Raw genomic sequence first — 26489 nt, 5'->3', positions numbered from 1 at the left:
AAGGACTCTGCTAGTGCGTAGGAACAGTGATCAAGTAAGACTGACCTGGGGGTTTTACTAAAACGTGGGAATGATGAAATAATGTGTATCTTATGCGGACAAGTGTTCCAAATTTGTAACACACTGTAATCGAACTTTTATAAGCCTGTGTCCTTATTCATTGGACATGGTACTTTCCTTTTCGTGGACGATGGAGGAAATGTGCGTTTCTAACGTGGGAATTTTAAACGCGCCCGTTGAGTAAACAGTGTGATTTACGAACTAAAAACATCCGTAAACTGCCGCTGGAGTGCGTTGCGATCGCGTATACCACGTTGGGGCCCACGTACCGTATGCACAACTCGCATCGATCCTGAGCGTTCAGCAGCACGTTAAACTTGGCACGCTCAATGTTATGTTCGAGTATAACGACTTTTCTGGAGACTAGAAATCTACTCTGTAGGAATCAGCACGGGTTTCGAAAAAGACGATCGTGTGAAACCCAGCTCGCGATATTCGTCCACGAGACTCAGAGGGCCATAGGCACGGGTTCACAGGTAGATGCCGTGTTTCTTGACTTCCACAAGGCGTTCGATACAGTTCCCCACAGTCGTTTAATGAACAAAGTAAGAGCATACGGACAATCAGACCAATTGTGTGATTGGATTGAAGAGTTCCTAGATAACAGAACGCAGCATGTCATTCTCAATGGAGAGAAGTCTTCCGAAGTAAGAGTGATTTCAGGTGTGCCGCAGGGTGGTGTCATAGGACCGTTGCTATTCACAATGTACATAAATGACCTTGTGGATGACATCGGAAGTTCACTGAGGCTTTTTGCAGATGATGCTGTGGTGTATCGAGAGGTTGTAACAATGGAAAATTGTACTGAAATGTAGGAGGATCTGCAGCGAATTGACGCATGGTGCAGGGAATGGCAATTGAATCTCAATGTAGACAAGTGTAATGTGCTGCGAATACATAGAAAGATAGATCCCTTATCATGTAGCTACAAAATAGCAGCTCAGCAACTGGAAGCAGTTAATTCCATAAATTATCTGGGAGTACGCATTAGGAGTGATTTAAAATGGAATGATCATATAAAGTTGATCGTCGGTAAAGCAGATGCCAGACTGAGATTCATTGGAAGAATCCTAAGGAAATGCAATCCGAAAACATAGGAAGTAGGTTACAGTACGTTTGTTCGCCCACTGCTTGAATACTGCTCATCGGTGTGGGATCCGTACCAGATAGGGTTGACAGAAGAGATAGAGAAGATCCAACGGAGAGCAGCGCGCTTCGTTACAGGATCATTCAGTAATCGCGAAAGCGTTACGGAGATGATAGATAAACTCCAGTGGAAGACTGCAGGAGAGACGCTCAGTAGCTCGGTAAGGGCTTTTGTTACAGTTTGGAGAACATACCTTCACCGTAGAGTCAAGCAGTATGTTGCTCCCTCGTACGTATGTCTCGCGGGGAGACCGTGAGGATAAAACCAAAGAGATTCTAGCTCACACAGAGGCATACCGAAAATCCTTCTTTCCACGAACAATACGAGACTGGAACAGAAGGGTGAACCGATAGAGGTACTCAGGGTACCCTCCGCCACACACCGTCAGGTGGCTTGCGGAGTATGGATGTAGATGTAGATGTAGAACGTTCGAAAGCACGGTCCGTGTGCCGACGGCTTTACAGTGTCCCTTGATAAAATGTGACAGCATGTCACCCAGCCGGTGTAAAGAATATTCCAGATGGTGCTCGTCAGTGGGGAACTTTCGCTCCAGCTTTCACGCCAGAGAAAACGTACGTTCTCCAACGAGGCCGCTGGCGGTCGTGTAATTTGGGAATCGGTAGTGTCGGAGAGTTGGGTTTCGCAAGCAGTCGTCGTAAAGCGCCTCCTAATACGGGGGGCGGCCCACGGCGCCACCTGCGCTGCTCGGCCGCTACGGGCGCGGGGCGGCGCGCCTGTCGCCTGCCCCCCGTGCTGCTGGGGGCGGCGCCGCCCTCGTCGCCGCCACTGTGGGGCTGTGCGGCCTCGGAGAGGCGCAGATGGCCCAGAGCCGGGGGCGGCAGCACAGCTGCGCCGAGCTGCACTAGCGCCGTGCGAGCGCCGGAGAGGTGAGGAGAGGTTTCGCCTTATACGGCGCGCCCCCCGGGCTGGCTTGGCCCAGGTCAGTGACTCCGGCCGCTACCCGCTGCCGGCTGGTCGCTCACCGCTCACCACAGCACTGCACCACACGGCACGGCACACGAACACATTCTGCCGGTCCCTGCACAGCTCTGATCGCGATCACGCCGAAACCGGAACGACGCTCCAGCTGCAACAGTACACAGCACAATTAAATACAGCGTGGCGCACGAAATGTGTTACCATTTGGTTTTAGAATATAAACTTTTTCGTCAATACAATCCGAAGGAACGTATACAGTGGAAACTCGATTAACCGTCATCTCCGGGACCGTGGTCGTCACGGTTGAGCGAATAGACGGATAACAGAAACACTGTATTCCTCCAAAACATAACCTCAATCAATTATTTTATGTATAGACACATATCACTCGCACAGTAATATAATAATATTTCAGAGCGAAAACAAATTAAACACGATTGTAATAGCAAATAAAACTATTTATTACATGATAAAAACATCCGTACGGTAGCTACAAAAGTTGCAAAATACGTAATGCACAGTACTGTACTGTACTATAAACTTACAGGTGAAATAGTTTATCTAGCTTAGAAATAGTCTGTCAATTTCTTCTGCCTTTTAGATGTTCGAGCTTTCACCGCGGCAATATTTCGTATTTTTCGGAGCAGTATTGCCTGCGTTGCATTAGCCTCTTCTTAACTTTCAAACCATTCTATACACTTGGACAGCATTGTTTCGGCCTCTGAATGGCTTATAGTTTGTTTTTCTTCAGGGTTTGAACACTCGTCTTCATCAGCCCCTTCTTCTTCTTCTTCTTCTTCTTCTTTGGTGGCACTTACGCTGGCAACAATGTCGTCATCACTCAAAATTTGAAAACCCCCGTCCACTTTGTCACTTCTTCTGACGTCAAATTTGTGCTGATTTGTAAATTATTGCACAAATTGACCATCTCGTCAACTGTCATACACTCAGGTTCCTCCGATTCTTCACCTCTAGTTTGAGGCCAAAGTTTATTCCAGCCGTTCTTGAGATTTGACACTGACAAATCACTCCATGCACTGGCAACATTGAAAATGGCATCTTTAATACTGTAAGACCTCCAAAACTGTTTTACAGATGTTGATTCATCAGATGAGAGCAAACTTTCGATAAATATTTTTCTATGTTTCATGTTTTCGATTATTCCCTAATCCAGGGGCTGTATAAGTGAAGTTGTGTCTGCTGGAAGGAAGAGACATGTTAATTGCCGTCATCACTTTTCATTTCACAAGTAGGGTGCGTTGGGACATTGTCTAATAGCAATAGCGCTTTCTGTGGCAACTTTTTTCAGCCAAATGTGCTCCAACTTGAGGTACAACTTGTTTGTGAAACAAATCAGAAAAAATTGATTGATCCATCCAAGCACTCTTCTGGGCGTAGTATTGTGCAGGGAGAGCATTCAAATTCAAATTCTTGAATGCAAGAGGTTTTCTTGATTTCCCAATCACTAGTAGGGGTAGCCTATGATTGCCGGTTGCATTTGCGCAAACCATAGCAGTGATGCGATCTTTTTATACTTTGAAACCTCGAGCATCTTTTTCAGAGAGTGATGCTAATGTCTTTTGTGGTAAAGCCTTCCAATGAAGCCAAGTTTCATCACAATTGTAAACTTGCTCCCTAACAAGATTCAATTCAGCCATTTTTTCTTTAAATTGTTCCCGGAACTCAGCAATTACAGAGCTATCCGCGCTGAGTTTTTCTCCACTGATATCAAGTTGGCGAATGCCATGACGAAATTTAAACTTATCGAGCCATCCGATACTTGCCTTAAATGACGAGTCACCATCAAGTTTGTTGTTCATTTCAACAGCCTTGGCCATTATTATAGGCCCTGAAAGTGGAATCCCCTGACTTCTTGCCTGTATAAACCATCGGTACATTGCAGTGTCCAATTCATCGTATTTTGGCAGGTTTCATTGTCTTTCTTGTTCGCACATCTCCATCCATGCTCTGCATTGTTGACACATGTTGTTCTATTTTATCAGCATCACGTTTTATATCGTTAACTGTTGTTCTTCCAATACCATAAATCAGCGCTACACTTGTCGCCGTTTCGCCCTTTCTTAAGCGTTTTATAATTTCAAGTTTTTGATTAAGTCCTAAAACAACACGTTTACGTTTTTCAGACATTTTATCAAGTCACTGTATCACACACACCTGCACTAAATACGACAGTGTAAAATATTAGTCAATAAAGCTTATTCAAGTGGAAAACGCGTAACACGGCACAGCCCGCTAGATACTCTGCGACAATTACAGTCTTCTCGACACAACAAGTGAGACAAAGACAAGAAAAGGGGGAGATGTGATATTTTATGTACCATTCTACGGCGGGCGGGTACATTCACTTCCCACTAAAATAGAGTAAATAAACAAAGCGAACGCGTCAGTGCACCTTAGAGCATTCTGTTATTACAGTATTATTATGCTGTTACAGCAGTGACGGTTAACAGAAAGTTCCTTCAAACGAACACTGAAGTTAGTGATTATCCTACGGCACATGTCTTCCGTAATTTCACTGCAAGCTTGAAGAATAAGTCTTCTGAGCTCCATTAAATCACGTGGACGTTTCGGGAAAAATTTTTCCTGTAGGTACCCAAAAGAAAAAACTCACATGGATTGAGGTCTGGACTTTTGGGGGGCCAATTTTGTCCGTCATTGAAGCGACCTGGAAACCTGGGTGAAATGATCCGCATGTCGATATGCTCGTGTAAAAACTCCAACACAGTGTTTGCAGTATGTGGCCTCGCTCCATCTTACATGAACCACTGCGTGTTGAAGGGTAAGGCAGTAGCAAGGAGCTCTGGAATGAAGCTATTGCGAAGCATGCTCAAATAACGCTCGCTGTTCACAGTTCCTTCAAAGAAAAAGGGTCCAATAAGTCCGTGACTGGAAATTGCTGCCCACGCTGTAATCCTCGGAGCATAATGTTGTCGTTATTGAAGCACTTGTGGGTTTTCAGTGGCCCAAGAGCGTACATTTTGTTAACCACACCGTCTAAATGAAAATGCGCCTCGTCTGAAAACCAAACGTTGTTGAGAGTTTCTTCCCTATCCTGCACCCACTGAGCAAACAGTAGTCTCTGCTGCTTGTGTTCTTCAGTGAGCTTCTGTGCACAGGTCATCTTGTGTGGGTACATATGGAGGTCACTTTTAAGAATGCGTTGAACGGAGCGTCTGGATATTCCCAGCTGCACTGCTGCCTTTCTACACGATTTCCCGGGACTTCTCTGTACAGCGACTCGTACCGCTTCAATATTCTCCGGCGAACAAACAGGCTTAGGCCGAGGTCGCTTCGCTTCCAATACTGTTCCTTCCTGTACAAATTTATCGTACAACTTGTGGATGGTCTTCTTGCAAGGGACCCATCGTGTGTTAAACTGTTGTCGAAAACGCCTCTGAGTCACAACAAGGCTTTTCGTTTCATGAAAAAGCAACACAATTGCCGATCGTTGCTGTGTCGTCAGTCTTCCATTGCCAGCCATTGCTGCTTACTAGTCTCCTAGCGGCAGTATCGTGAATTACACGTCATTTCGTAACTCATTTGTTTTTCCAAGCACTGCTGGTACTGCTGTAGAGATCCCAGCGGGATATCTGATGTGCGTCGTAAATTATGAAAGAAACAGTTGGCAACACATTTGGTTCGCCACCCTGTATTTCATTTCTAGAAACTCCCCTGTTCACACGGGATAGTTAAGAGAAAACAAAACAAAAAAACCATCTTGAAATCAAGCTGAAGTTTAGGAAAACTATTTTTACCACGTTTTTCTTAGATCGCTTTCTTCTTCGTCTGTCCGATAGGTATAAATTTTGCAGATAATTTTGAACTGACTTCCTGGTCAACATGCGGTACCAATACGATCCAAAATTCCGCGCCCGAGGGAAAACTCTAACCTCCGCCGGGATCAGCCGCACAGTCCATGACTGCAGCGCTTTACACCGCGCGGTTAATAACGCGCGGCAAAACACGATTCTTCCGGGGCTCATACCTCGGGCCTTTTGGTGTCAAAACATTCAATCGGTGTCTGTTATGCTGTGGATATACAACCAGTGTAATTAATTGCAAATGGGATCTATAACTCACGTAGTATCGTTTTATCTACGACGCTAGTCCCTTTCTACAGGGTCTGTCAATGTATCTTATATGGGTTGTATTTCATAATGTTATTTCTGTCTTCTGTTTCCTTACGTTTGATACACTTCCGTTATATGTTTGACATCGGAGTTTTATTACTGGCAACCCTCATTCTAAAGTTATGTACAAACGCGCATACGAAATCAAAAATCCTCGGACACATGTGGCTCTTTTTGGTCGTAGCTGAGTTACGAATAGCTGCCGGCCGAAGTGACCGAGCGGTCCTAGGCGCTTCAGTCCGGAACCGCGCTGCTGCTACGGTCGAAGGTTTGAATCCTGCCTGTGGCATGGATGTGTGTGATGTCCTTAGGTTAGTTAGGTTTAAGTAGTTCTAAGTCTAGGGGACTGATGACCACAGATGTTAAGTCCTATAGTACTCAGAGCCATTTGAACCATTTTTTTTGCGAATAGCTGCCAAAAATGAACGCTCGTCTTTAATTTGATGTTCCACGCCTCTCCCTCAAAGATACCATGAGGAGTCCATCTTTCTTCTAGAAATTCCGCCACCACCAGTCGAAATCGATAATTTTCTCAGTATTAATCGTGTGGGTAGTTAATTTACAGCTCTTAGCACAGTCTACATCGACGGTTACCTATTAAACCACTCCATCAACAGGAGGACGCGTCTTCCAAAAATGAATCAAAATATTGGGGTTCGCGTCCTGTGGTATTATTATTATTATTATTATTATTATTATTACTATTATTATTATTATTATTGTCGTATCTAAAACGGTGTCGAACAGTTATTTGCAAATTCAATGTACAATAAATACGCAAGACTTTGTACAATAAATACACAAGGCTCTGTACATGTCAAATTGATTTTGGGACCCAGAATTCGGTCGTCTTTGATGCTGAAATTTGTGCTGTAAATTTCAAATGTGTGTCAAACCAAACTGCTGAGGTCGTCGGTCCCTAGACTTACACACTACTTAATCTAACTTATACTAACTTATGTTAAGAACAACACACACACCCATTCCCGAAGGAGGGCTCGAACATCCGGCGGAATGGACCGCGCAATTCGTGACATGGCGCCTCAAACCGTGCGGCCACTCCACACGGCAAATATTTGCTGAATCCAGGCCACGTACTTTCAGGCTCCAGATAACTTCTACCAGACCAATAGGAATTCAGCATCTTGAAGTTCTCCAAATTCGCGGGCTGAATTTCCAGTAATGTAGCACCACCGCTTCAAGTTTTATTTGCACTGCATCACTCCAGTTCGCAGTCTGTTCAAAGTCTTCTGTGTCTTGTAGGTTCATTGAAAACTGGCACCGAGCTCTTCCCTTAAGTTTTGGCTATTACTTCCACCTGTCTTGCTCCACCACTGTTGCATTCGGCGTGCGGAAGGTGATCATGTAAATGCTTCAGTTGCTCGAAGAGAGCTCTTTCTCGGCTTGAGCCCAGGACATGAAGCATCGCTTCCAACCGTGGAATGCCTGGATTCGTTTTCCTGTTTTTTCTTCTCAACCTCTGCCGTTGTTTTTCGTCTAATATCCGGGGGTGCTACGCCTGTTAAGATAGTAGATTTTGACAACTGGAGTTCGTCGTAGGCAGTCAGTCATAATGCGGCGGTCTGTCTCGTTATGAGCGGTATCGACGTGCCTGATGTGTGCAGAGTTCTGCCAGCCCGGAGCTGCACATTCTGCGTATTCTGACGTACGTAGGACATTTGGTTGAGTCCCAAAAGTGCTGTTAGAGAGCTTACGTATAATAGCATTTCGGCTGCAGACTTTCAGCGTCGTGATCTCGGATTCCTCGGATTCTGATGTCTGAAAGTAGGTATGCGGTGGAGCTTTACTTCGAGATATGTAGTGGTGCCCCAGTGTTGTAGTTGCTTCCCCCTCCAAGTTACTTCGAGTTTTTGCCTAGCTGATTAGTGTGTTTTGCATGAGCTAGGCTTCGTGTGATGTTTGTCATAGTATTCTGCCAGATCTTCGTGGGTTGCAGTCAGTTTCCTAGTCAAACGTTCTTCTTTTGGCTGAAACTGCTTTGTAATCAGCTTAAACGAAAGATTTTGTGTTTTTTTCGACAGCTTGCTCATTGGCAAATACTGTTCAGCAGCGATGTTTGCACACTGCCTCGTGGAAGACCGTTGTTCTACATTCTCCATCGGCTTTTCTTGTTATTCAGGGTGATAAGGAGCCGCTTGTTTTGTGGTAGGCTTGGGATGAACTGTGATGTTTGTAGCCCCACAGAAAGAGAGACCACTAAAAATTACTTTCACCAAAGGAAAAAAAAAGTAATGGCCTCTCACAAGTAACCGATTCAATGTTATTCGGTTGGGCATTAAAATCTAATCACCTTGAAGAAAATTGTAGCAAAAAACAAAAATGCAAATAACAAAAATGCATGTACAAAATATTAGGAAGAATACGTTACTTAACTTTTGGTAATTTGATGGTATAAATTGTATAAATGATTGGAAATTCAGTACATGTATCAGGGTTGGTGGACAAATTGGTATCATTTTTTGTTTTGCATGTTGGTATTCCGAATGCTATGGGTTTATTTATCGATCGTCATTTTTTATTTGTAGCTCACTGCTACTATTCGAATTTACAAACTTTCGGCGCCCCACGGACGCACGGTGTTGGGAGCAGTATTATGCTGTGGGAGACATTCTCCTGCACTTGCATAGGCACTGTGAAAGTAATCGAAAACACCCTGACAGCTCCGAACCACCTGAATCCCTTCATCCTTGATGTTTTCCCCGACGGCGACGTCATCTTTCAGCAGTAAAATTGTCCGAGTCTCGGAGCCACAACCGTGCTACAGTGGTTTGAGGGACACTATAGTGAACTCACGTTCGCGTCTCGGCTACCAGATTAGCCTGATGTAAAGCCTATGAAACCCTTCTGGGTCGCTATCGGGTGCGTACGCAAATCACCGTCACGTTATTTACGAGGATTAGAGGACCTGTGCGTAGACATCTAATGCCACATACCACCAAAAACCTACGAACAAACTGTCGGATCCCTGATAGGCAGAATCGGTGACGTATTTCGTTCCAAAGAAGGACGAACAAGCCATTATTGGAGATTTCTCAAACTGGGGAACAACCAAGAATGAGGTGCCGCAAGGTTCGGTCATGGGTCCTCTGCTGTTCTTAATATATATTAATGACTTGCCATTCTATATTCACGAAGACGCAAAGCTGGTACTTTTTGCTGATGATACAAGTATAGCTATCACACCCAGCAGACAAGAATTAAATGATGAAATTGTAAACGATGTTTTTCAGAAAATCATTAAGTGGTTCTCTGCAAATGGACTCTCATGAAACTTTGACAAAACATAGTATATACAGTTCCACACAGTAAATGGAATGACACCATTAATAAATATAGACTTCGATCAGAAATCGGTAGCTAAGGTAGAATATTCAAAATTTCTAGGTGTATGCACTGATGAGGGGTTGAATTGGAAAAAACACACTGAGGATCTGCTGAAACGTTTGAGTTCACTACTTATGCTGTTAGGGTCATTGCAAATTTTGGCGATACACATCTCAGTAAATTAGCTTACCACACCTATTTTCATTCTCTGCTTTCGTATGGCATCATATTCTGGGGTAACTCATCATTGAGTAAAAGAGTGTTCATTGCACAAAAGCGTGTAATCAGAATAATTGCTGGAGCTCATCCAAGATCATCCTGCAGACACTTATTTAAAGAGCTAGGGATCTTCACTGTAGCCTCACAATATATATATATTCACTTATTAAATTTGTTATTAACAATCCGAACGAATTCAAAAATAATAGCAGTGTAAATGGCTACAACACTAGGAGAAAGGATGATCTTCACTGCTCCAGGTTACATCTAACTTTGGCTCAGAAGGTGGTAAATTGTGCTGCCACAAAAGTCTTTGCTCACTTACCTAATAGCATCAAAAGTCTGACGTATAGCCATATAGCATTTAAAAGGAAATTAAAAGAGTTTCTGAATGGCAACGCCTTCTACCCATTAGATGAATTTTTGGGTATAGTAAGTGGGTAATTACCCCCCCCCCCCCCCACCCAAAAAAAATTATTAAGTGTCATGTAATATTTTGTGTAATGTAATATCTTGTATAGACACCTTTTATTAACCTGACACGTTGCACATCATCACGAAGTGTCGTATTCATGATCTATGGAACAAGTAGTAATCTAATCTAAATTACGCAGGTGGTCATAACATTTTTGCTCTTCAGTGTATATAACAGGATGTTTGTACTGCGCTGGAGACGAGTTATTTAGCTTACAATTTTATTCAAACTCAGTATGTTGCCTGTTCTTAAAACGAATGTATAACTTGTACTGCAAGTTACTAAATCTTCCTCTAACGAGAAAGAAGTGAAGTCCGTATGGCTATCAAAGAAAGGCTCTTCATTTAGTCCAAGAGACGCGAATTATGTGCTAAGAATATATGTACTGCACTCAGAATACAGGAGCTGGACAGAAATATGGGTAGACCAAAATATGGTGTAAGAACAACCATTGGCATTCGAAACAGCTTCCTGTTCCCTCAGAATGAACAAACACAGGTCCCGTACGGTTTTCCAGGAATCTTAAATCATTCTTCTCGTAAAATAGTGCCAAGCTCAGTTAACGAAGATGGAGGTGGATAGCGATGACGCACCCTTCTCTCCAAAGCATACTACAAGGGCCGTCCGCTCCCGGTAGCTGAGTGCTCAGCGCGACAGAATATCAATCCTGAGGGCCCGGGAAAATCAGAAACTTCCTGCAGATTCCACTGCAGACAGCGATCGCCAGAGTCCTCCCCAGCCTGTGACCCTCAGCACCGCCACCAGCCACCTCGACACACTCACCACAAGAATAACGTGTGCAGTGATAGTGATTTAGTGCAACAGAAAAGATAAAGTGCTTTCTCCTCTCGCCTCAAATACTGAAGTATAGTAGTATAAATTCTTTCTTCTTCGTGAAATCAGTGATACAAAGCGCTTCTCACCAAACATCTGTCATGCTGGCAGGCAAATCAGTGTCAAAAATATGCCCAGTAGTACTAACAGTGATTTTTTTCCTTCTTCATTATTTATACTATATTGTCTAGGATACAAGCATTACTTAGTGGAAAGTGCCAACTACTCATAATTTTTTGTTTTGTTTTGAATGATTTCCTATACTATGCTCTATAAAATTTATATTGTTTACTCACACTTTCCTCTCTGCTTCTTTATATAATATGACATAATTTTTTCTTTCTTCTTCAATTTATGTATAATCTGTAGCAGATGTAAAAAAATTTTCTTCCACTTCTGCTCCATCTATCATGCTGATATTTTCTGTTGTGTCTAGACAAGACAGCCTAGACACAATGAGAGGAAGCCGAAAGGCACGCGCTTAAACTCACGCAGGCTGGCGTGAGGTCCGAAACAGGATACGTAATGAATGCTATAAAGAAAAGTACGTAGCTTCTGGAATACTTAACTTTAATCCATAATTGTATAACATCGCTCTTGTACAGATATAATCTCCATTTCAATATACTTGGTGATGGCACCTTGCTAGGTCGTAGCAAATGACTTAGCTGAAGGCTATGCTAACTATCGTCTCGGCAAATGAGAGCGTGATTGTCAGTGAACCATGGCTAGCAACGTCGGCTGTACAACTGGGTCGAGTGCCAGTACTAGTGTGGTGGCGCTCGGTCTGCTATCACTGACAGTGGCGACACGCGGGTCCGACGGATACTAATGGACCGCGGCCGATTTAAAGGCTACCACCTAGCAAGTGTGGTGTCTGGCGGTGACACCACATTTTCCCTCATACTGTCCCACCTACCAGTGCAAACTAGATGAAGAGGTCAAACTAGAATACACAGTGTGCTTGTGGCTTCACAAGTGCATGACATACAGAAATTTGAACTCAAAATCAATGTGTCGATGCTACGTATAAATTATTATGCCTGTCCTGCAATGCTTTACCCAAACAAAAAAGACGACAAATGGCCATGTCAAAGGGTTCAAGGAACAACAATAAGAAAAAAACGAAAAGAATATACAAACGAAAACCTATAAAATGACAGTAATGTTCACCAACTATAGAAATAGGTTAATAGAATGAAATGTTTTCTTTAATGTATCGTTGTTAATATATTTGAATAAATATATATGGTTACAAAAAGAAGGTTCGATTCTCGGCTGGGTCGGAGATTTTCTCCGCTCAGGGACCAGGTGTTGTGTTGTCTTAATCATCATCATTTCATCCCCATGGACGCGCAAGTCGCCGAAGTGGCGTCAAATCGAAAAACTTTGACCCGGCGGACGGTGTACCTGACTGGAGACCCTAGCCACACGACTTTTACATTTTTTACTACAAGGGCTCACTAATATTGAGATCTTGTGACTGTTGTAGCCAGGGAAGATGCGACAAATCCTCGTGCTCACAGCAGGACTCCTGGATGATGTGAGCTGTGTGAATAGGGCCCTCTCGACTTGGAACACAGCATCGCCATCGAGGAACAAATTCTGTACCATGGAATGGACCTGAGCAGCTAAAACGGTTGCCTAATCATTCGCAGTGATGCGAACTTGCAGAGTAAGCATGGGGCCCATGGAACACCACGAAATCGCTACCCAAATCATCACTGAACCCCATCCACGAATCACTCTTGGAACATAAACTCACCCAGAAATTGGAAATAGTGTGAAGCAAGACTCATCCGACCAGACGACTTTCCCCCGTTGCTGCGTAGTCCAGGTTTTATGGCTTCGGTACCACGTTTTCCTGTTATGGTCATTTGCATGACTGGCGAGTGGTTTTGGACGTCCAGCTCGCCTGGAAATGCGCTGCTTATAGAGCTCACTTCGCGTTGTTTTGGTGCTGACAGGGCTCGCTACTGCCACATTCAGTTCTGCAGTGACTTCTGCAGCTGTTGTCTTCTTATTTTTGGTCACAATCTCGTTCAATGACCGTCCGCTACGGTCACTCAACACACACCTTCGTCCACGTTGTGACTTAGCAGATGATATTTTTCCGCTTTCCCTGTTGCGGTATAGATCTTCGATATGGTCCCTCTTGAAATACCAGACACATCAGCTACCATGGTTACGGGAGCAAGTACCATACCAGCACCAAAAATTTCCCCACGTTCAACTGCACTGACTCCGACGTAATAGTCTCTTAACTACACAGTACACTGATACTTGCGACGTATTGAAGACACTGCACAGGTACCGTTCGTTATCAAGGTAAGCATAGTAACCTGCAGGTGTGGCTAGCGTCTGCACTTTTATGGGCACGCAAAGGAAAAAGACACAAATGAAAAATAAGTAACTAAACTGTTTACTATTTCAGAACTAATCGCCGTAGCTGTTAATACATTTATCTCAGTATGTTGTAACCTCCTCCTCAGTTATCGACCTTAATGACAGTGAAAAAATTAAACCGCGTGTACCTAATGGAAATTTGGGAAAAGCAATCGTCACCGAAGTTAATCTGCCGGTAAAGAGGGAGGAAAGAGTTACATCTAAATGAAAGGAAAAATGCAAATGAAACTGGTGAAAATTAATTTTGAAAATGGGTAAAGTTAATAAAGAAAGTAAATGTGCGGCCGTTACGTTAACAATTAACTACCGGTAATTAGATATTTAAGATTTGGGGGAAATTACAGTCGCCAGTCCTATGGACAATTACTATAGTAACTGAAAAAGAAAGGTTATTACACATATAATTAGCACTAGAAGCGTGGCAACTGAAGGTTGACACGTGTAGTGTGAAAACTGAAAGTTTGTCAGAAGTAATAAATTTCGCTACACTCTGACTTCATTTAGCAAAATAATTAATAAAACCGGAAAATTGAAAGTTAATTTAATGACTGAAATTAACAGTGTGCTTTGTTTCTGAAGCACATCGAAATTCAGTAAAATAAGGTTAGTCTTGGGCTACCTCAACAATCATTTCAAAAGATACTTGAATCTACGCAATTTAGAAATAAGAGATTTAACTTTGAACTTGAATTAAATGATTCAGAACAATTAACAATAGTAAAATTTAGTACGTACCAAGCTGAGCTGCAGTCACAGGTAAGCTAAAATATACTAACAAAACTCGCACTCTGAATTTGTTCCTGTGTAATCTAAATATTGTAGCCACCTATGAATAGCTTAACTGAACTTTGAAATTAAAGCAGTGAAATCGAATGATATCACTTTAATGCTGGCGTTTGAATTTCAACGACACTCGGGCTCATTCCGGAAAAGGAAGGGACCCTGCTTGGTAATCCAATTGGGACAATGAGCAACAAAGGTTCATGCTACGTTGCTGTAATTTAGTGAGAAAAATTTAACTGTTTGAGAAGCTGAGGTCTGCCATACAGTTCTAAAACTTTACGTGCTTCCAGTCTTCCTTGTTGGTTGATTGAAGGTTTGAAGTCGTCGATCGAGGAGGTGGCGACAGTCACTCATTGTCGGCCGTCGCTGTTGCAGAAGCTGGATGTTGGCGCTCCTTCTTCTCGACACGGTCACCAGGCGAAACGGGCTCTTGATGTGCACCAGCTAATGCTTCCCGTCCGCGACACCGTGTCAGAAACTATCATGGCTAGTCGAGCGCTATTACATGCTGCCAAACCCCGAAAGCGCGGCAACTCGCGGCAACGTCACACAACACACCTGCTCCACTCCCTACTCCAGCCAGACTCTCTCTGCCCGCGCTCCATGCGGCAGAGTTAACACTACCAAAGATCCTAAACACTTTGGTTCTCCACACGACCTATCGATGTAGTCGTTCGATAGCATAGTTTTCCCTAGGTCAGACCCAGCGTAAAAATACAAATAATATTTACAAAACAAACCAATTATACATCGACATAAATGCATATATATATATATATATATATATATATATATATATATATAAAAATAGTAAAACATTACAACTTATAAAGACACAGAAATGTCATATCTTCAGGTAACAAAATAAGGAAAAAAATTTATAGTACAATAGATGGAAATAGGAGGATATGCATTTCCGGCGTTACAATGTGACGTTTTCATGAAAAAATGTTTAGCAGAGTTGCCTACTGAACCATGATTGCACCCGCGTCGTCTTCCAATGCAAATCTACGGCCACAAATGCTTTTTTTTTTCAAGGCTCCAAAAACAAGGAAATTGCAAGAGTAGAGATGGGAGCTGTATGAAGGATGTGTGAGGTATTCGCAGCAGCCTGTGCAAAATGTTGCCAAGGTTGTTCCAACTTTCGCTGGAAAGCATTTACACATCCTCCATATAGCCCAGATCTCTCCTCATGAGACTTCCGATATTCTTCACGGGTTTGCAGCCGTATCATGTCGTCGTCCAGCCACAATATATCGGCGGACCAGCTGGCCGCCATCTTCAGGTGAGTTAATGCTAGTGCACCGCCTCGCCGGAACTGAATTCCAGCCACAACGACGGAAGCCTTTATACACCATGAACAGAGCACCGCGCGTGCGACGAGATGATGGGCGGCAAGTAGACACGCAGCGCGCCGGTGGGAGAAGACGGCAGAAACGGTAAATCACAACAGCAGTAGTTGGAAGAATCCAATGCTCGAAAAGAAGACCGTTGTTTAAAGTCGGACAAAATCGGATTCCATATCTTACTTAGAGGAAAACCTTTATCCCTGTTAATAATATTACTGGATAATCTAATTTCAATGGATTCTTTTCCCAATAGCGAGAAGCAGGAGAGATCAATTGTGTCTTGTCATACATCATCCTGTGTCCTTCGTTAAGGCAATGTTTCGCCACTGCCGACTTCTCAGGCTGGAACAACCGAGTGTGACGATGATGTTCCACGCACCGGTCCTGAATAGTTCGAATAGTTTGACCAGTATACTTCTTTCCACAGTGGCACGGAATTTCATAAACCCCGGGCCTCCTCAACCCCAAATTATCTTTAACTGAGCCACGAAGGGCTCTAGTCTAGGAAGTATATCATCCAAAATTTCAAGAATTTTAAGAAAATATAATATTAAAAGTGTTTTTACGCCTCCAGCACTAGTTCAGACATTATTCGAGTCCATGCCACGTCGTTGTGGTACTTCTGCGTGCTCGCGGGGGCCTTACACGATATTAAGCAGGTGTACCAGTTTCGTTGACTCTTCAGTGTATATAAAATAATGAGAGAAGGTGATACGTTCGTCAGAAGATGTAAGAAAGCAAGCGCTGTACACAACGGAATATTTAATTGTTACCACCACACAGTAGCTCGCATTTCCTGGCATGTGTAATCAGTCTGTGACTTTCTGGTAAACAATATGATGTATGGTGGAAAATATTCTTGTCACGAACGACTCAGCACGAACCGTTATATCCGACCAAGACAAGCGAGACTGAGAAAGCAGGAACTAACGGAAGTTCACACGGCGCTACATTTCCCGCTGGTTTCACAGGCGTTAGGCAAACTCGGCGAAAGGTAACGGCTGTTTCAAACGCCTTTGAAAATCCTTTCACTTGCAGGGGTTCGAGCTGGGGACCTTTCCGGCTCCCTGCGGTCATAAACGCTGTTGCTGCGCCAGCGCGCCCGCAGCCAAGGCCGATATGTAATCTCACTCTCTGCTAACAGCACCGGGGGCGGGGTAAAGGCCAGCTCCGGCGATCACCGGCGTGTCCAGTTTCAGTGCAAACGCAGGCTGCCCGCCTTCGTCAGTGTTACTGTACAATGACGCAGTTTCTCTATGTCATTTTCGCTGCAGATGACTTCCCCGTTCGCGTCGAAGAAATGTTGATATGAGGCTACCGATAAACGAGGCGTAAGCATGCGTATGAATGCGGTGAAGATGTCCATGATATGTTGGTTAGTTTCATCACAGCAGTGCTTTACCAGGCACGGCCTTGTTGTATTGGTATGACGCTGCCCGCCTTACACCTTCGAATTCACGTATGCTGTGTGACGGAACGTCACATAAACTGACATGTCGAGAAAAATCAAAACTGTTTTTTGTGTGTTAAAAAATAGTGACGAGTGAACTATAAATTACTGAAAGACTGCGTCCGTGTGCGCTATGAACATCATATATTTAAAAGTGTGGTTTATTATCTGTATAGGTCGCAAACAGCGATGCGTTTAACAAACAGCCTTTTGTTTACAGTATCTGTGTAATGTAGATGAAGAAGAAGAGAGATAATACTTTGGGGGTATTTTTTTCCTAGCTTGTTTCGTCTAGCGGAAGGCCGCCGTTGTATCACAGTCTGATATTTAATGTAAGTCTGTCTGTAAGTTATCAAAATACAAGCCCAATTGTTATTAGAAAGTGTTGGTTATTGAAGTGGTGAGAACCTCTCATAATAGCCACCATTAATTGTAATTAATAACTCTATTTCAGAACTTCGTGTTGCGGGGAGCTCTTTTTCCCTAGCACCATTTGGTTGGCCATTACGCTGACGATATTTTTTAGTTAGAAATTCAATCTGTAATATTAAATGTAAATGCGGGAGACTTCTCTATTTTGGTCTTTTAATAGTTTCAAAGCTAGTAAAGTAAAGACAAATTCCATTCATTAATGTTTTCGTACTGAATGTGTTCAGTATGTTTAAGATTGACCGCTTAATGGCAGGCCGCGCGGGATTAGCCGAGCGGTCTCGGGCGCTGCAGTCATGGACTGTGCGGCTGGTCCCGGCGGAGCTTCGAGTCCTCCCTCGGGCATGGGTGTGTGTGTTTGTCCTTAGGATAATTTAGGTTAAGTAGTGTGTAAGCTTAGGGACTGATGACCTTAGCATTTAAGTCCCATAAGATTGCACACACATTTGAACATTTCTTGCTTAACGGCAGATGAGATTCTCCTTAGTTTTTGCCTTGCGGATAACGAATAGTAAATACAGAAAAATATTTCGTTTGATAAGCATAAAAAATTATCTCAGTTTCTTTGTGAAAGTTGGTACATAAATGATCAATAGCCCGTGAGAACCAAATTAATCATTACAGTTTGCGTAAAAGCACGCACATTTTCTCTCAATAATAGCAGCGCTCACGGGAACTATCTGTTAGAAGGCGGTGAGTCGCGCGCTGTGTATAACATATTTCGTGCGTACTTCGGAATAGCCGATGTCCGTACGTATGTTATCGTGGTATTGGGTTATTTCAGAGTCTCATGCTAGCCCACAATATTTAACACAGTAAATAATATTGCAGTATTCAGTATTTTTTTTATTAATCACTGCACATATAGAATTTAACAAAACTCCCAATCCCGAGTACCGGATAACTGGCAGTTATAGAAGGATCCACAGTTCAAAGTGGACTCCGAACCACGACGCTACTTTGCAATCTTTGCAGAACGGTAGACGCCACTGCCGGAGGTGAAACTAAAACGCGCGATAAGCCACAGTGAAAAAAAAAAGGAAATGTAGACTAATAGGCTTTTGAAATCATTACGTCTGGATTTGAAGTCTGTCACAAGACATTCATGATTATGCAGAGCAGTTGAAAATTTGTGCCCTAAAGGGGCCCTCAGACGCTCAATATTTATTTCAAAATACTTAGTACTGCGCAATAACATTTACCGCCTGAGAGTGGTATTGGCAGTTTGCGCGGAATAATGAAGCAGACTGCCAGACGATACATTCCGCAAGTTTCTGCGGAGATTTTGTGATGTACGAACGTGTAAACAACCGATTACAGCGACGCCATCCGAATATTAATATATCCGCAAAGAAAGGCATCATCTGTTCAAGTGCGTTGAGGGGTGGTTTGATTACTTTTTCAGTAATTCACTGTACAATACCAGTACTCGACTGAAGTGTTTAAGTGCAAGAAAGCGACACTGCAACTGTCTATTTGTTAGTTTCAGAAGTTTGAATTATTTTTTTGCAGAAGTACACGTCAGCACTACCTTCTCGACAATAATTTATCAAATTTATAATTCGCTTTCAACATTATCGAAAGTGAAATCCGCCGAGTACAAGGACATTATACTTCCTGTGTACTTAAGGTGTAACGAAGTTCATCAGTTTGCTAAAAGATTCCGACAGTCATCCCTCTGTGCTGCAAGGGTTGGTTTGTTTCGGGGAGAAGACCAGACAGCGAGGTCATCGGTCTCATCGGATTAGGGAAGGACGGGGAAGGAAGTCGGCCGTGCCCTTTCAAAGGAACCATCCCGGCATTTGTCTTGAGCGATTTAGGGAAATCACGGAAAACCAAGTACTTCATTTACACCTACAAATACATACATACTACGGAAGCCAGCGTACGGTATGTGGCGAAGGGTAACCTGTACCACTACTATTCACTAGATTGTCCGTTTCCCCTCGCAAATAGAGCGAGGGAAAAATGACTACTTATGTGCCTCCGCATAAGCACTAATATCTCGTATCTTATCTTTGTGGTTCTCACGCAAAATGTATGTTGGCGACAGTGGAATCGTTCTACAGTGAGATTCAAATGTTATCGTAGCATGATAGTCTAGAACGCCTTCGAGGCCACTTTTTCGCCCATCGCTGCTTCCTTTTTTTATTTTTGTAACTGACGCACTCAGGGCATAAAATTGTGCAATAATACTGTGCAGCTTTTGGCATCGCACTTTCGCACAGTATAGGGTGTTCGCAAATTCTAGGACTTCTGGGCTTATAGGGGGTAGTGAATACATCATATTTTGAATGGGAACTCATGTCCGGAAAAGTCCCGTTTCCCTTCTATGACTGTTTCAGTTCAGATCTTTAACTTATCCACTTAGTGCTTGAGGAACTGATTTATACCTGATGCAGTACAATTATTAGGTAACAATTCAAAGGAAACATAACGAAACATATGCTGTTTATCACTCAAGAGCATTTGTTTCTATTAACACTTGAACATTACGTGTTTACACTATCCCAAAACAATAACGAACCCAGCAGACTGTACGTACAGAACAGTACTGATGCATTACAACAGTGGCTCGATGTGGCTACCACCAACATTGTTACAGACGTTCTGCTAACGAAGCACGTTCTGATACACACTCTCCATCCCAACGGGGGTCTCTCTAGTTTCCAGTGCAGCGGCCAGTAATAGCGCCTGCAGATCTTCCTCTTGAATGAATTTCTTGTATTTCCGCCAATAATCACAAAACATTTGGTCCTTAGGCAACAGGTTTCTGACAGCAATGACCGTCTGCAGATCTGTTTTATATCATGTCCTAATATAATAAAACCATAGTGGCCTCTCACAAAATAAACACAAAATCAACTTAGCATCACCTCATATATTTAAAATAAGGTGTAAACTAGGTCACAGTTGTGGTCGAGTCAAACAGTCTCTATCGCTGCTGCTCATCTGCTGATCTTCCTGTGTCTCTACAGGAGTCTCGTAAATTGAACTTTGCATATGACCCCACAAGAAGTAGTACGCGTCATCCTGCACTGACCTTGTGACTTTTAATTCATTTGCAGTTTGACGTAATGAGTTACAGTTTGTTTTTAATTTGCCATAACTTATTTCATATTTTAATTATCTGTTTATATAGGTTTGTGTGCGTTCACATATACTAAACGTCTTATTTATCGCTAGATTTCTTTCTTAAACACCTAATGGTTCAAATGGCTCTGAGCACTATGGGACTCAACTGCTGGGGTCATTAGTCCCCTAGAACTTAGAACTAGTTAAACCTAACTAACCTAAGGACATCAGAAACATCCATGCCCGAGGCAGGATTCGAACCTGCGACCGTAGCGGTCTTGCGGTTCCAGACTGCAGCGCCTTTAACCGCATGGCCACTTCGGCCGGCTCTTAAACACCTAAAATGTCCATACTACAGTCAGATATTATTTCAGGTTTAAAAACAAAAATTCTTTCATTGCTATCTGTGGCTCGTACATAGTTAAAATTTCTGTTCTAGGCTAATATCAATACTGGAACTGGAAGAACCAGCTATGCCGTTTCTTATGCCTTCGAGAATAGTCATACGGTAGCAGTCGATTTATCTAATTTCGTAAAGATTGACAGGTTCTAAAATCTCCCCTGCTGATCTATGCTCATTAAACAGCTGCACTCACGCACTTTTTTTCTAAGCTTCTTATTAAGCAAACCATTCTTCTGGAGAGAAATCAATAAAAAAGAAAATCTTCAGTGTTAGTCATAACAGAAACTGCTTCCCTATCGGTCTTTACCTGAGGTCTTTACAGGCATCCACGATGGACGATATCGGTTCACACAGTCGCTCGACATAGGATAGGGAGAAATACGGATCCAATGCAGGTGCAGCCTTAAGCATTTGACAGTCTCAGCGCGCCCCCAAGATTGATTGAAAGTCACTTTGTCACCGGTGTTTTCACCTATGACTATGAAACACACCTATCAGGCGTTGTCCTACGGGGTAGGTGTGGATACCGTAACATCAATAGCGTATAGCACTATTGGGGGGGGGGGTATATCATTTAAATACACTGAAATAAAACGAATGGATCGATGGGGATGAAATAGTAAAGACTCAATGAGGTGAAATAATTTATGTCAGTGAAGAGCGCACAAAATCCGTTCCCTGCACTTTACACTAACACAATTTCAGGTGCACTACCAGGACACTGCCCCCACAACACAGTACAGGGACGTCTCAACTTTCAACAGCCCAAGCTTCAGTCTTTGTACCCACGCGAGAGACCACGAGCACCTTCCCTTTTGGGTTTCATCAATAGCAATAACCAGATACGAACGGTCCAGAATCTCCACAGTCAAGAATGGTATCACTTCTGAATAACGATCCTTTTCGTCATCCTGCTACGATGGGTTCATGTGCAAACACTCCGTTGCAACTAATGAAACTTCGCCACCAACACTGCCGCCGGAGGCAATCCTTACAACATTTCACAACGGTCTCACCATTCCACAGCAACATGGAGAATCAAACGCAGCACCTCTAGAATGGTAGCAGCTACTCTGAAACGGTCGTTTCCATCACTTTACTACAGCGGACATGCTTTCGTTGCTCTCCTTAGCAGCAAGAACGTTACCAAGGATAGCTGTTGTCGGAGCCAGTCCTGGAAATTTCTCAACGACCGCACTACGAGACAAGGAAATCAACACGTCGCACGCAGTTGAGGAGTAACGCAAACGATTCTCAGACGTTACCAGCACGTTAATACAATAGAAAACACCCCAAGAAGCTAAGGAACCAACGTAGCTGTATTAGCCAGCTTCTTATTGTCGCCGTGGTCCATCGGTGTTGTCTTCTTGAGGTAGAAGTAAACGTTACAAAGACGCTGTCCACCACTTCGCCGTACCCGGCCGGGAACGTTGAACAAGGACAACGGGAATGATCAGCCGTGTTTAGCCACAAACCTCGGCTACGAATTACTCTCTCCAGTATCCCGACTTAATCCAACTAATAACCAAATCGATGAACAGCAACGTATTTCAACACTCTCGCAGAGTTTAACGCCAACGGACACACTTGCTGTCGGCAGCCACGACCCTGGCCAACATGAAGCCTAGTTTCCACGACGACACTAGGTTGCAGGCAACTGCGCTACCGGCCACTGCGCATGCGCGCCGCGCGTGTGCGCAACTCGTTGGTTAAACTAAACACTTTCGGCGTGTCCCAACGTTGGCGACATTTGCTGCATGAGTTTTGTGGCTATGTATGTTCGTAGAGTGTAGACAAACTGAAATTTGAAGTGGGGAACGGAGAATAATGTTCGCTTTTTGGATACCTATGCTTTGCATAGGTGTTTGTGGGATTTCGGTGACGCTGGTTTCAAAAATAAGCAACATATTGCTGCCGCTGAGACCATCAGTTGCATCGTAACATAGATGGTTTGACAGTATCTGAGCTGGAGGGCAACATTTATTGAGTTCGATGTACAACTGAATTAAGAAAAATACAAGCAAGTGTAATTCTAGCTGTGGCAATGCTTTCGTCTACAAGACTAAAATCCCATCGTTCGAGTTGGCCGTCTCTTTGTTAAGGGCTATTGTTCACAGAGAGGGGGGGGGGGGGGGGGAGCGGAAGGCTATACAGATTCAAGAAGCTGCATTATTTATTCAATATTCATCTATTTAAAACGTCGGTGCAGTGCTCCCTATTCACACATGTTAGAATTTTGAAATATTGCCACTGTGCAGATCTATCTTCAAGACAGTAGTTTCCAAACCATTCTCTTCTTAATGCGGCCTGCTTCGAGTAATTATTGTTGCTAATGTTAATAATTATTACTGTTAATGTTAATAATTATTGGTGTTAATGAAAAAGCGTCATCACTAACTAAAACCTTATCTTATAGCTTGCCGAGTGTTCCCGATTGTAATGCACGCAATATGATATGTAATTTCAGTTCTGGTGACAGTCCTTCATGCATTACAGTACCTTTATTCCTTATAGCACAATAAACTCTATTTAGAAGAAACGTGAACAGTTCTGGTGACATTCTAAGATAATTAAAAGAACTTCTTGGATCTTCCGTTATACATTATTTCAGCAAGGATGCTGAACAACCGAGCTGACATCTTTTCTTCATCCAGTCACGAATCGAAACACATTTCTTATACGTTTCCTCATGCAGCGATTCCACGCAACAAACTTTAACTCCATCACAACTCGTGTGGCGTGCATCTGCCAAAACTTTCATTTGAGACACGACTCAGGGACCCTAAAACTGCGAAACTGAAGCGTATACTGGTGTCTCCATGTTTTCAGTATATATGAAACCACTTGCGTGGAACTCATTCCACGCAACGAGTGGCGCAACCTAATGTCGTCGTGCAAACTAGGCTTAACTCTGCGTCGTTGCAGAGTGGTCCCCATACAACGCGGTTGCCGTAAACACCGGCACTCAGGACCTGAGCGGCCGTCCTGGCTTGCTGCACTCCACGCTGTCACCTTTGACGCCACCAGTGCCGCCGCTCCGTCACGCGCTCACCAAGTCACAGCAAACACACCGTGGAAATACAGAGCAACTGCGGTAGAACCGCAGCGGCACGAAATACAAATTACAGAAGGAGGAAACCAACGAGCACACATGTCATCACATCTTCGCTGCGTTCATCCACATGCATCCATTCATTTCTTCTCATAAACACACATCAAAAAAGTTTTGTATCACCTCGGTTCCAAGAGTTCCGAAACCTGTACAGAAAATTGGAATAGAGATCAACATAAACGTCATTTCCGCCCTCTTTATTGCTCATGAAAACCACACATTCAGTGCTGTACCACCATACAGCGAGACGTTCAGAGGTGTTGGTCCAGACTGCTGTACACACCGGTACCTCTAATACTCAGTAGCACTTCCTCTTGTATTGATGCATGCCTGTATTCGTCGCGGCATACTATCCACAAGTTTATCAAGACACTTCTAGATTGTCCCACTCCTCAACGGCGATTCGGCGTAGATCTCTGAGTGACTAGTTGGTCACGTCGTCCATAAACAGCCCTTTTCAGTCTATATCAGGCATGTTCGATAGGTTTCATGTCTGGAGAACATGCTGGCCACTCTAGTCTTTATCCTGATGGAAGTCATTCGCAAAATGTGCACGATGGGGACGCGAATTGTCGTCCATGAAGACGAATGCCTCACCAATACGCTGCCGATATAGTTGCACTATTGGTCGGTGGATGGCATTCACGCATCGTACAACCGTTACGGCGCCTTCCGTAACCACTAGCGGCGTACATCGGCCCCACATAATGCCACCCCAAAACAGCAGGTAACCTCCACCTTGCTGCACTCGCTGGACAGTGTGTCTAAGGCGTTCAGCCTGACCGGGTTGCCTCCAAACACGTCTCCGACGATTGTCTGAATGAAGGCATATGCGACACTCATCGGTGAAGACAATGTGATGCCCATCCTGAGCCGTCCATTCGGCATGTTGTTGGGCCCATCTGTACCGCGCGCTGCATGGTGTCGTGGTTCCAAAGATGGACCTCGCCATGGATGTCGGGAGTGAAGTTGCACATCATCCAGCCTATTGTGCACAATATGAATCGGAACACGACATCCTGCGGCTGCACGAAAAGCATTATTCAACATGGTGGCGTTGCTGTAAGGGTTCCTCCGAGCCATAATCCGTAGATAGCGGTAATCTACTTCAGTAGTAGCCCTTGGGCGGCCTGAGCAAGGCATATCATCAACAGTTTCTGTCTCTTTATCTCCTCCATGTCCGAAGAACATCGCTTTGGTTCACTCCGAGACGCCTGGACACTTCCCTTGTTGAGAGCTCTTCCTGGCACAAAGTAACAATGAGGACGCGATCGAACGGCGATATTGACCGTCTAGGCATGGTTGAACTACAGAAAACACTAGCAGTGTACCTCCTTCCTGGTGGAATGACTGGAACTGATCGGCTGTCGGACCCCCTCCGTCTAATAGGCGCTGCTCATGCATGGTTGTTTACATCTTTGGGCGGGTTTAGTGATATCTCTAAACAGTCATAGGGACTGTGTCTGTGATACAATATATCACAGTCATTGTCTATCTTCAGGAGTTCTGGAAACCGGAGTGATGGCAAAACTTTTTTTTATGTGTGTTGGTATGCTTCTTTTAGATGCTCTGTCCTCATTGCACAGAAGTCGCCACGTTGAACTAACAACGGAATGGTCAAATCCGACATGTCGAAATCCACTCCGAAATGTTTTATGTAGGAAGAACGCAACGAAAGCAATGCACTGTAAAAATTTTAGTTGTTTCTTTTTATTATTAAATTACCGGCTTTTGTCACACTTGTGTTGCCTTTCATGCCTAGTGCGCGATCGGCCGTGACGAGAGAGCATCGCGCCGCCTAGTACTAATATCCGGACTGACACATGCGAAACTGAAGGACCTACACCATACGAGTAATGTCATGTAACGGTAATGTTTTGACTAAGAGGCAGATGTTGTCGACAGCGAAATTGTTGTAAGTAATTCTTACATTGTTGACTAGCAGAGAAAAATAAATCAAGGCAGTGTTTCATGTTACGTTACAGACGAATTCCATCAATCCTGACTTTAATTTATTGAAGTGAAATATTTCTTACACATGCGTCATTTTATAACAATCCCTGTAGCACATATCTTATTGTAGTTTTCGAATAATGTGTATTTTAGTAATAATGAAACGGTATCATGTTTATTGTCCATAGTCGTCACAATAAAGTAAAGTGTCTTTTGAATAATGAAAACAAACGTTTTCTTTGCACCAAGCAATCCTGACGAAAGAAAAATTAATACTTTCTGGCACTGCACAGCCATGATTACTAGCATTATTTAGACAGAATTGCGGTGGAGTAAGAAATCGTCCTGGCCGATGCTCT

Source organism: Schistocerca americana, chromosome 5, assembly GCF_021461395.2.
Source record: "Schistocerca americana isolate TAMUIC-IGC-003095 chromosome 5, iqSchAmer2.1, whole genome shotgun sequence".
Classification (NCBI taxonomy): domain Eukaryota; kingdom Metazoa; phylum Arthropoda; class Insecta; order Orthoptera; family Acrididae; genus Schistocerca; species Schistocerca americana.
The sequence above is the reverse complement of the archived record's forward strand: the minus strand, read 5'-3'. Positions refer to the sequence as shown.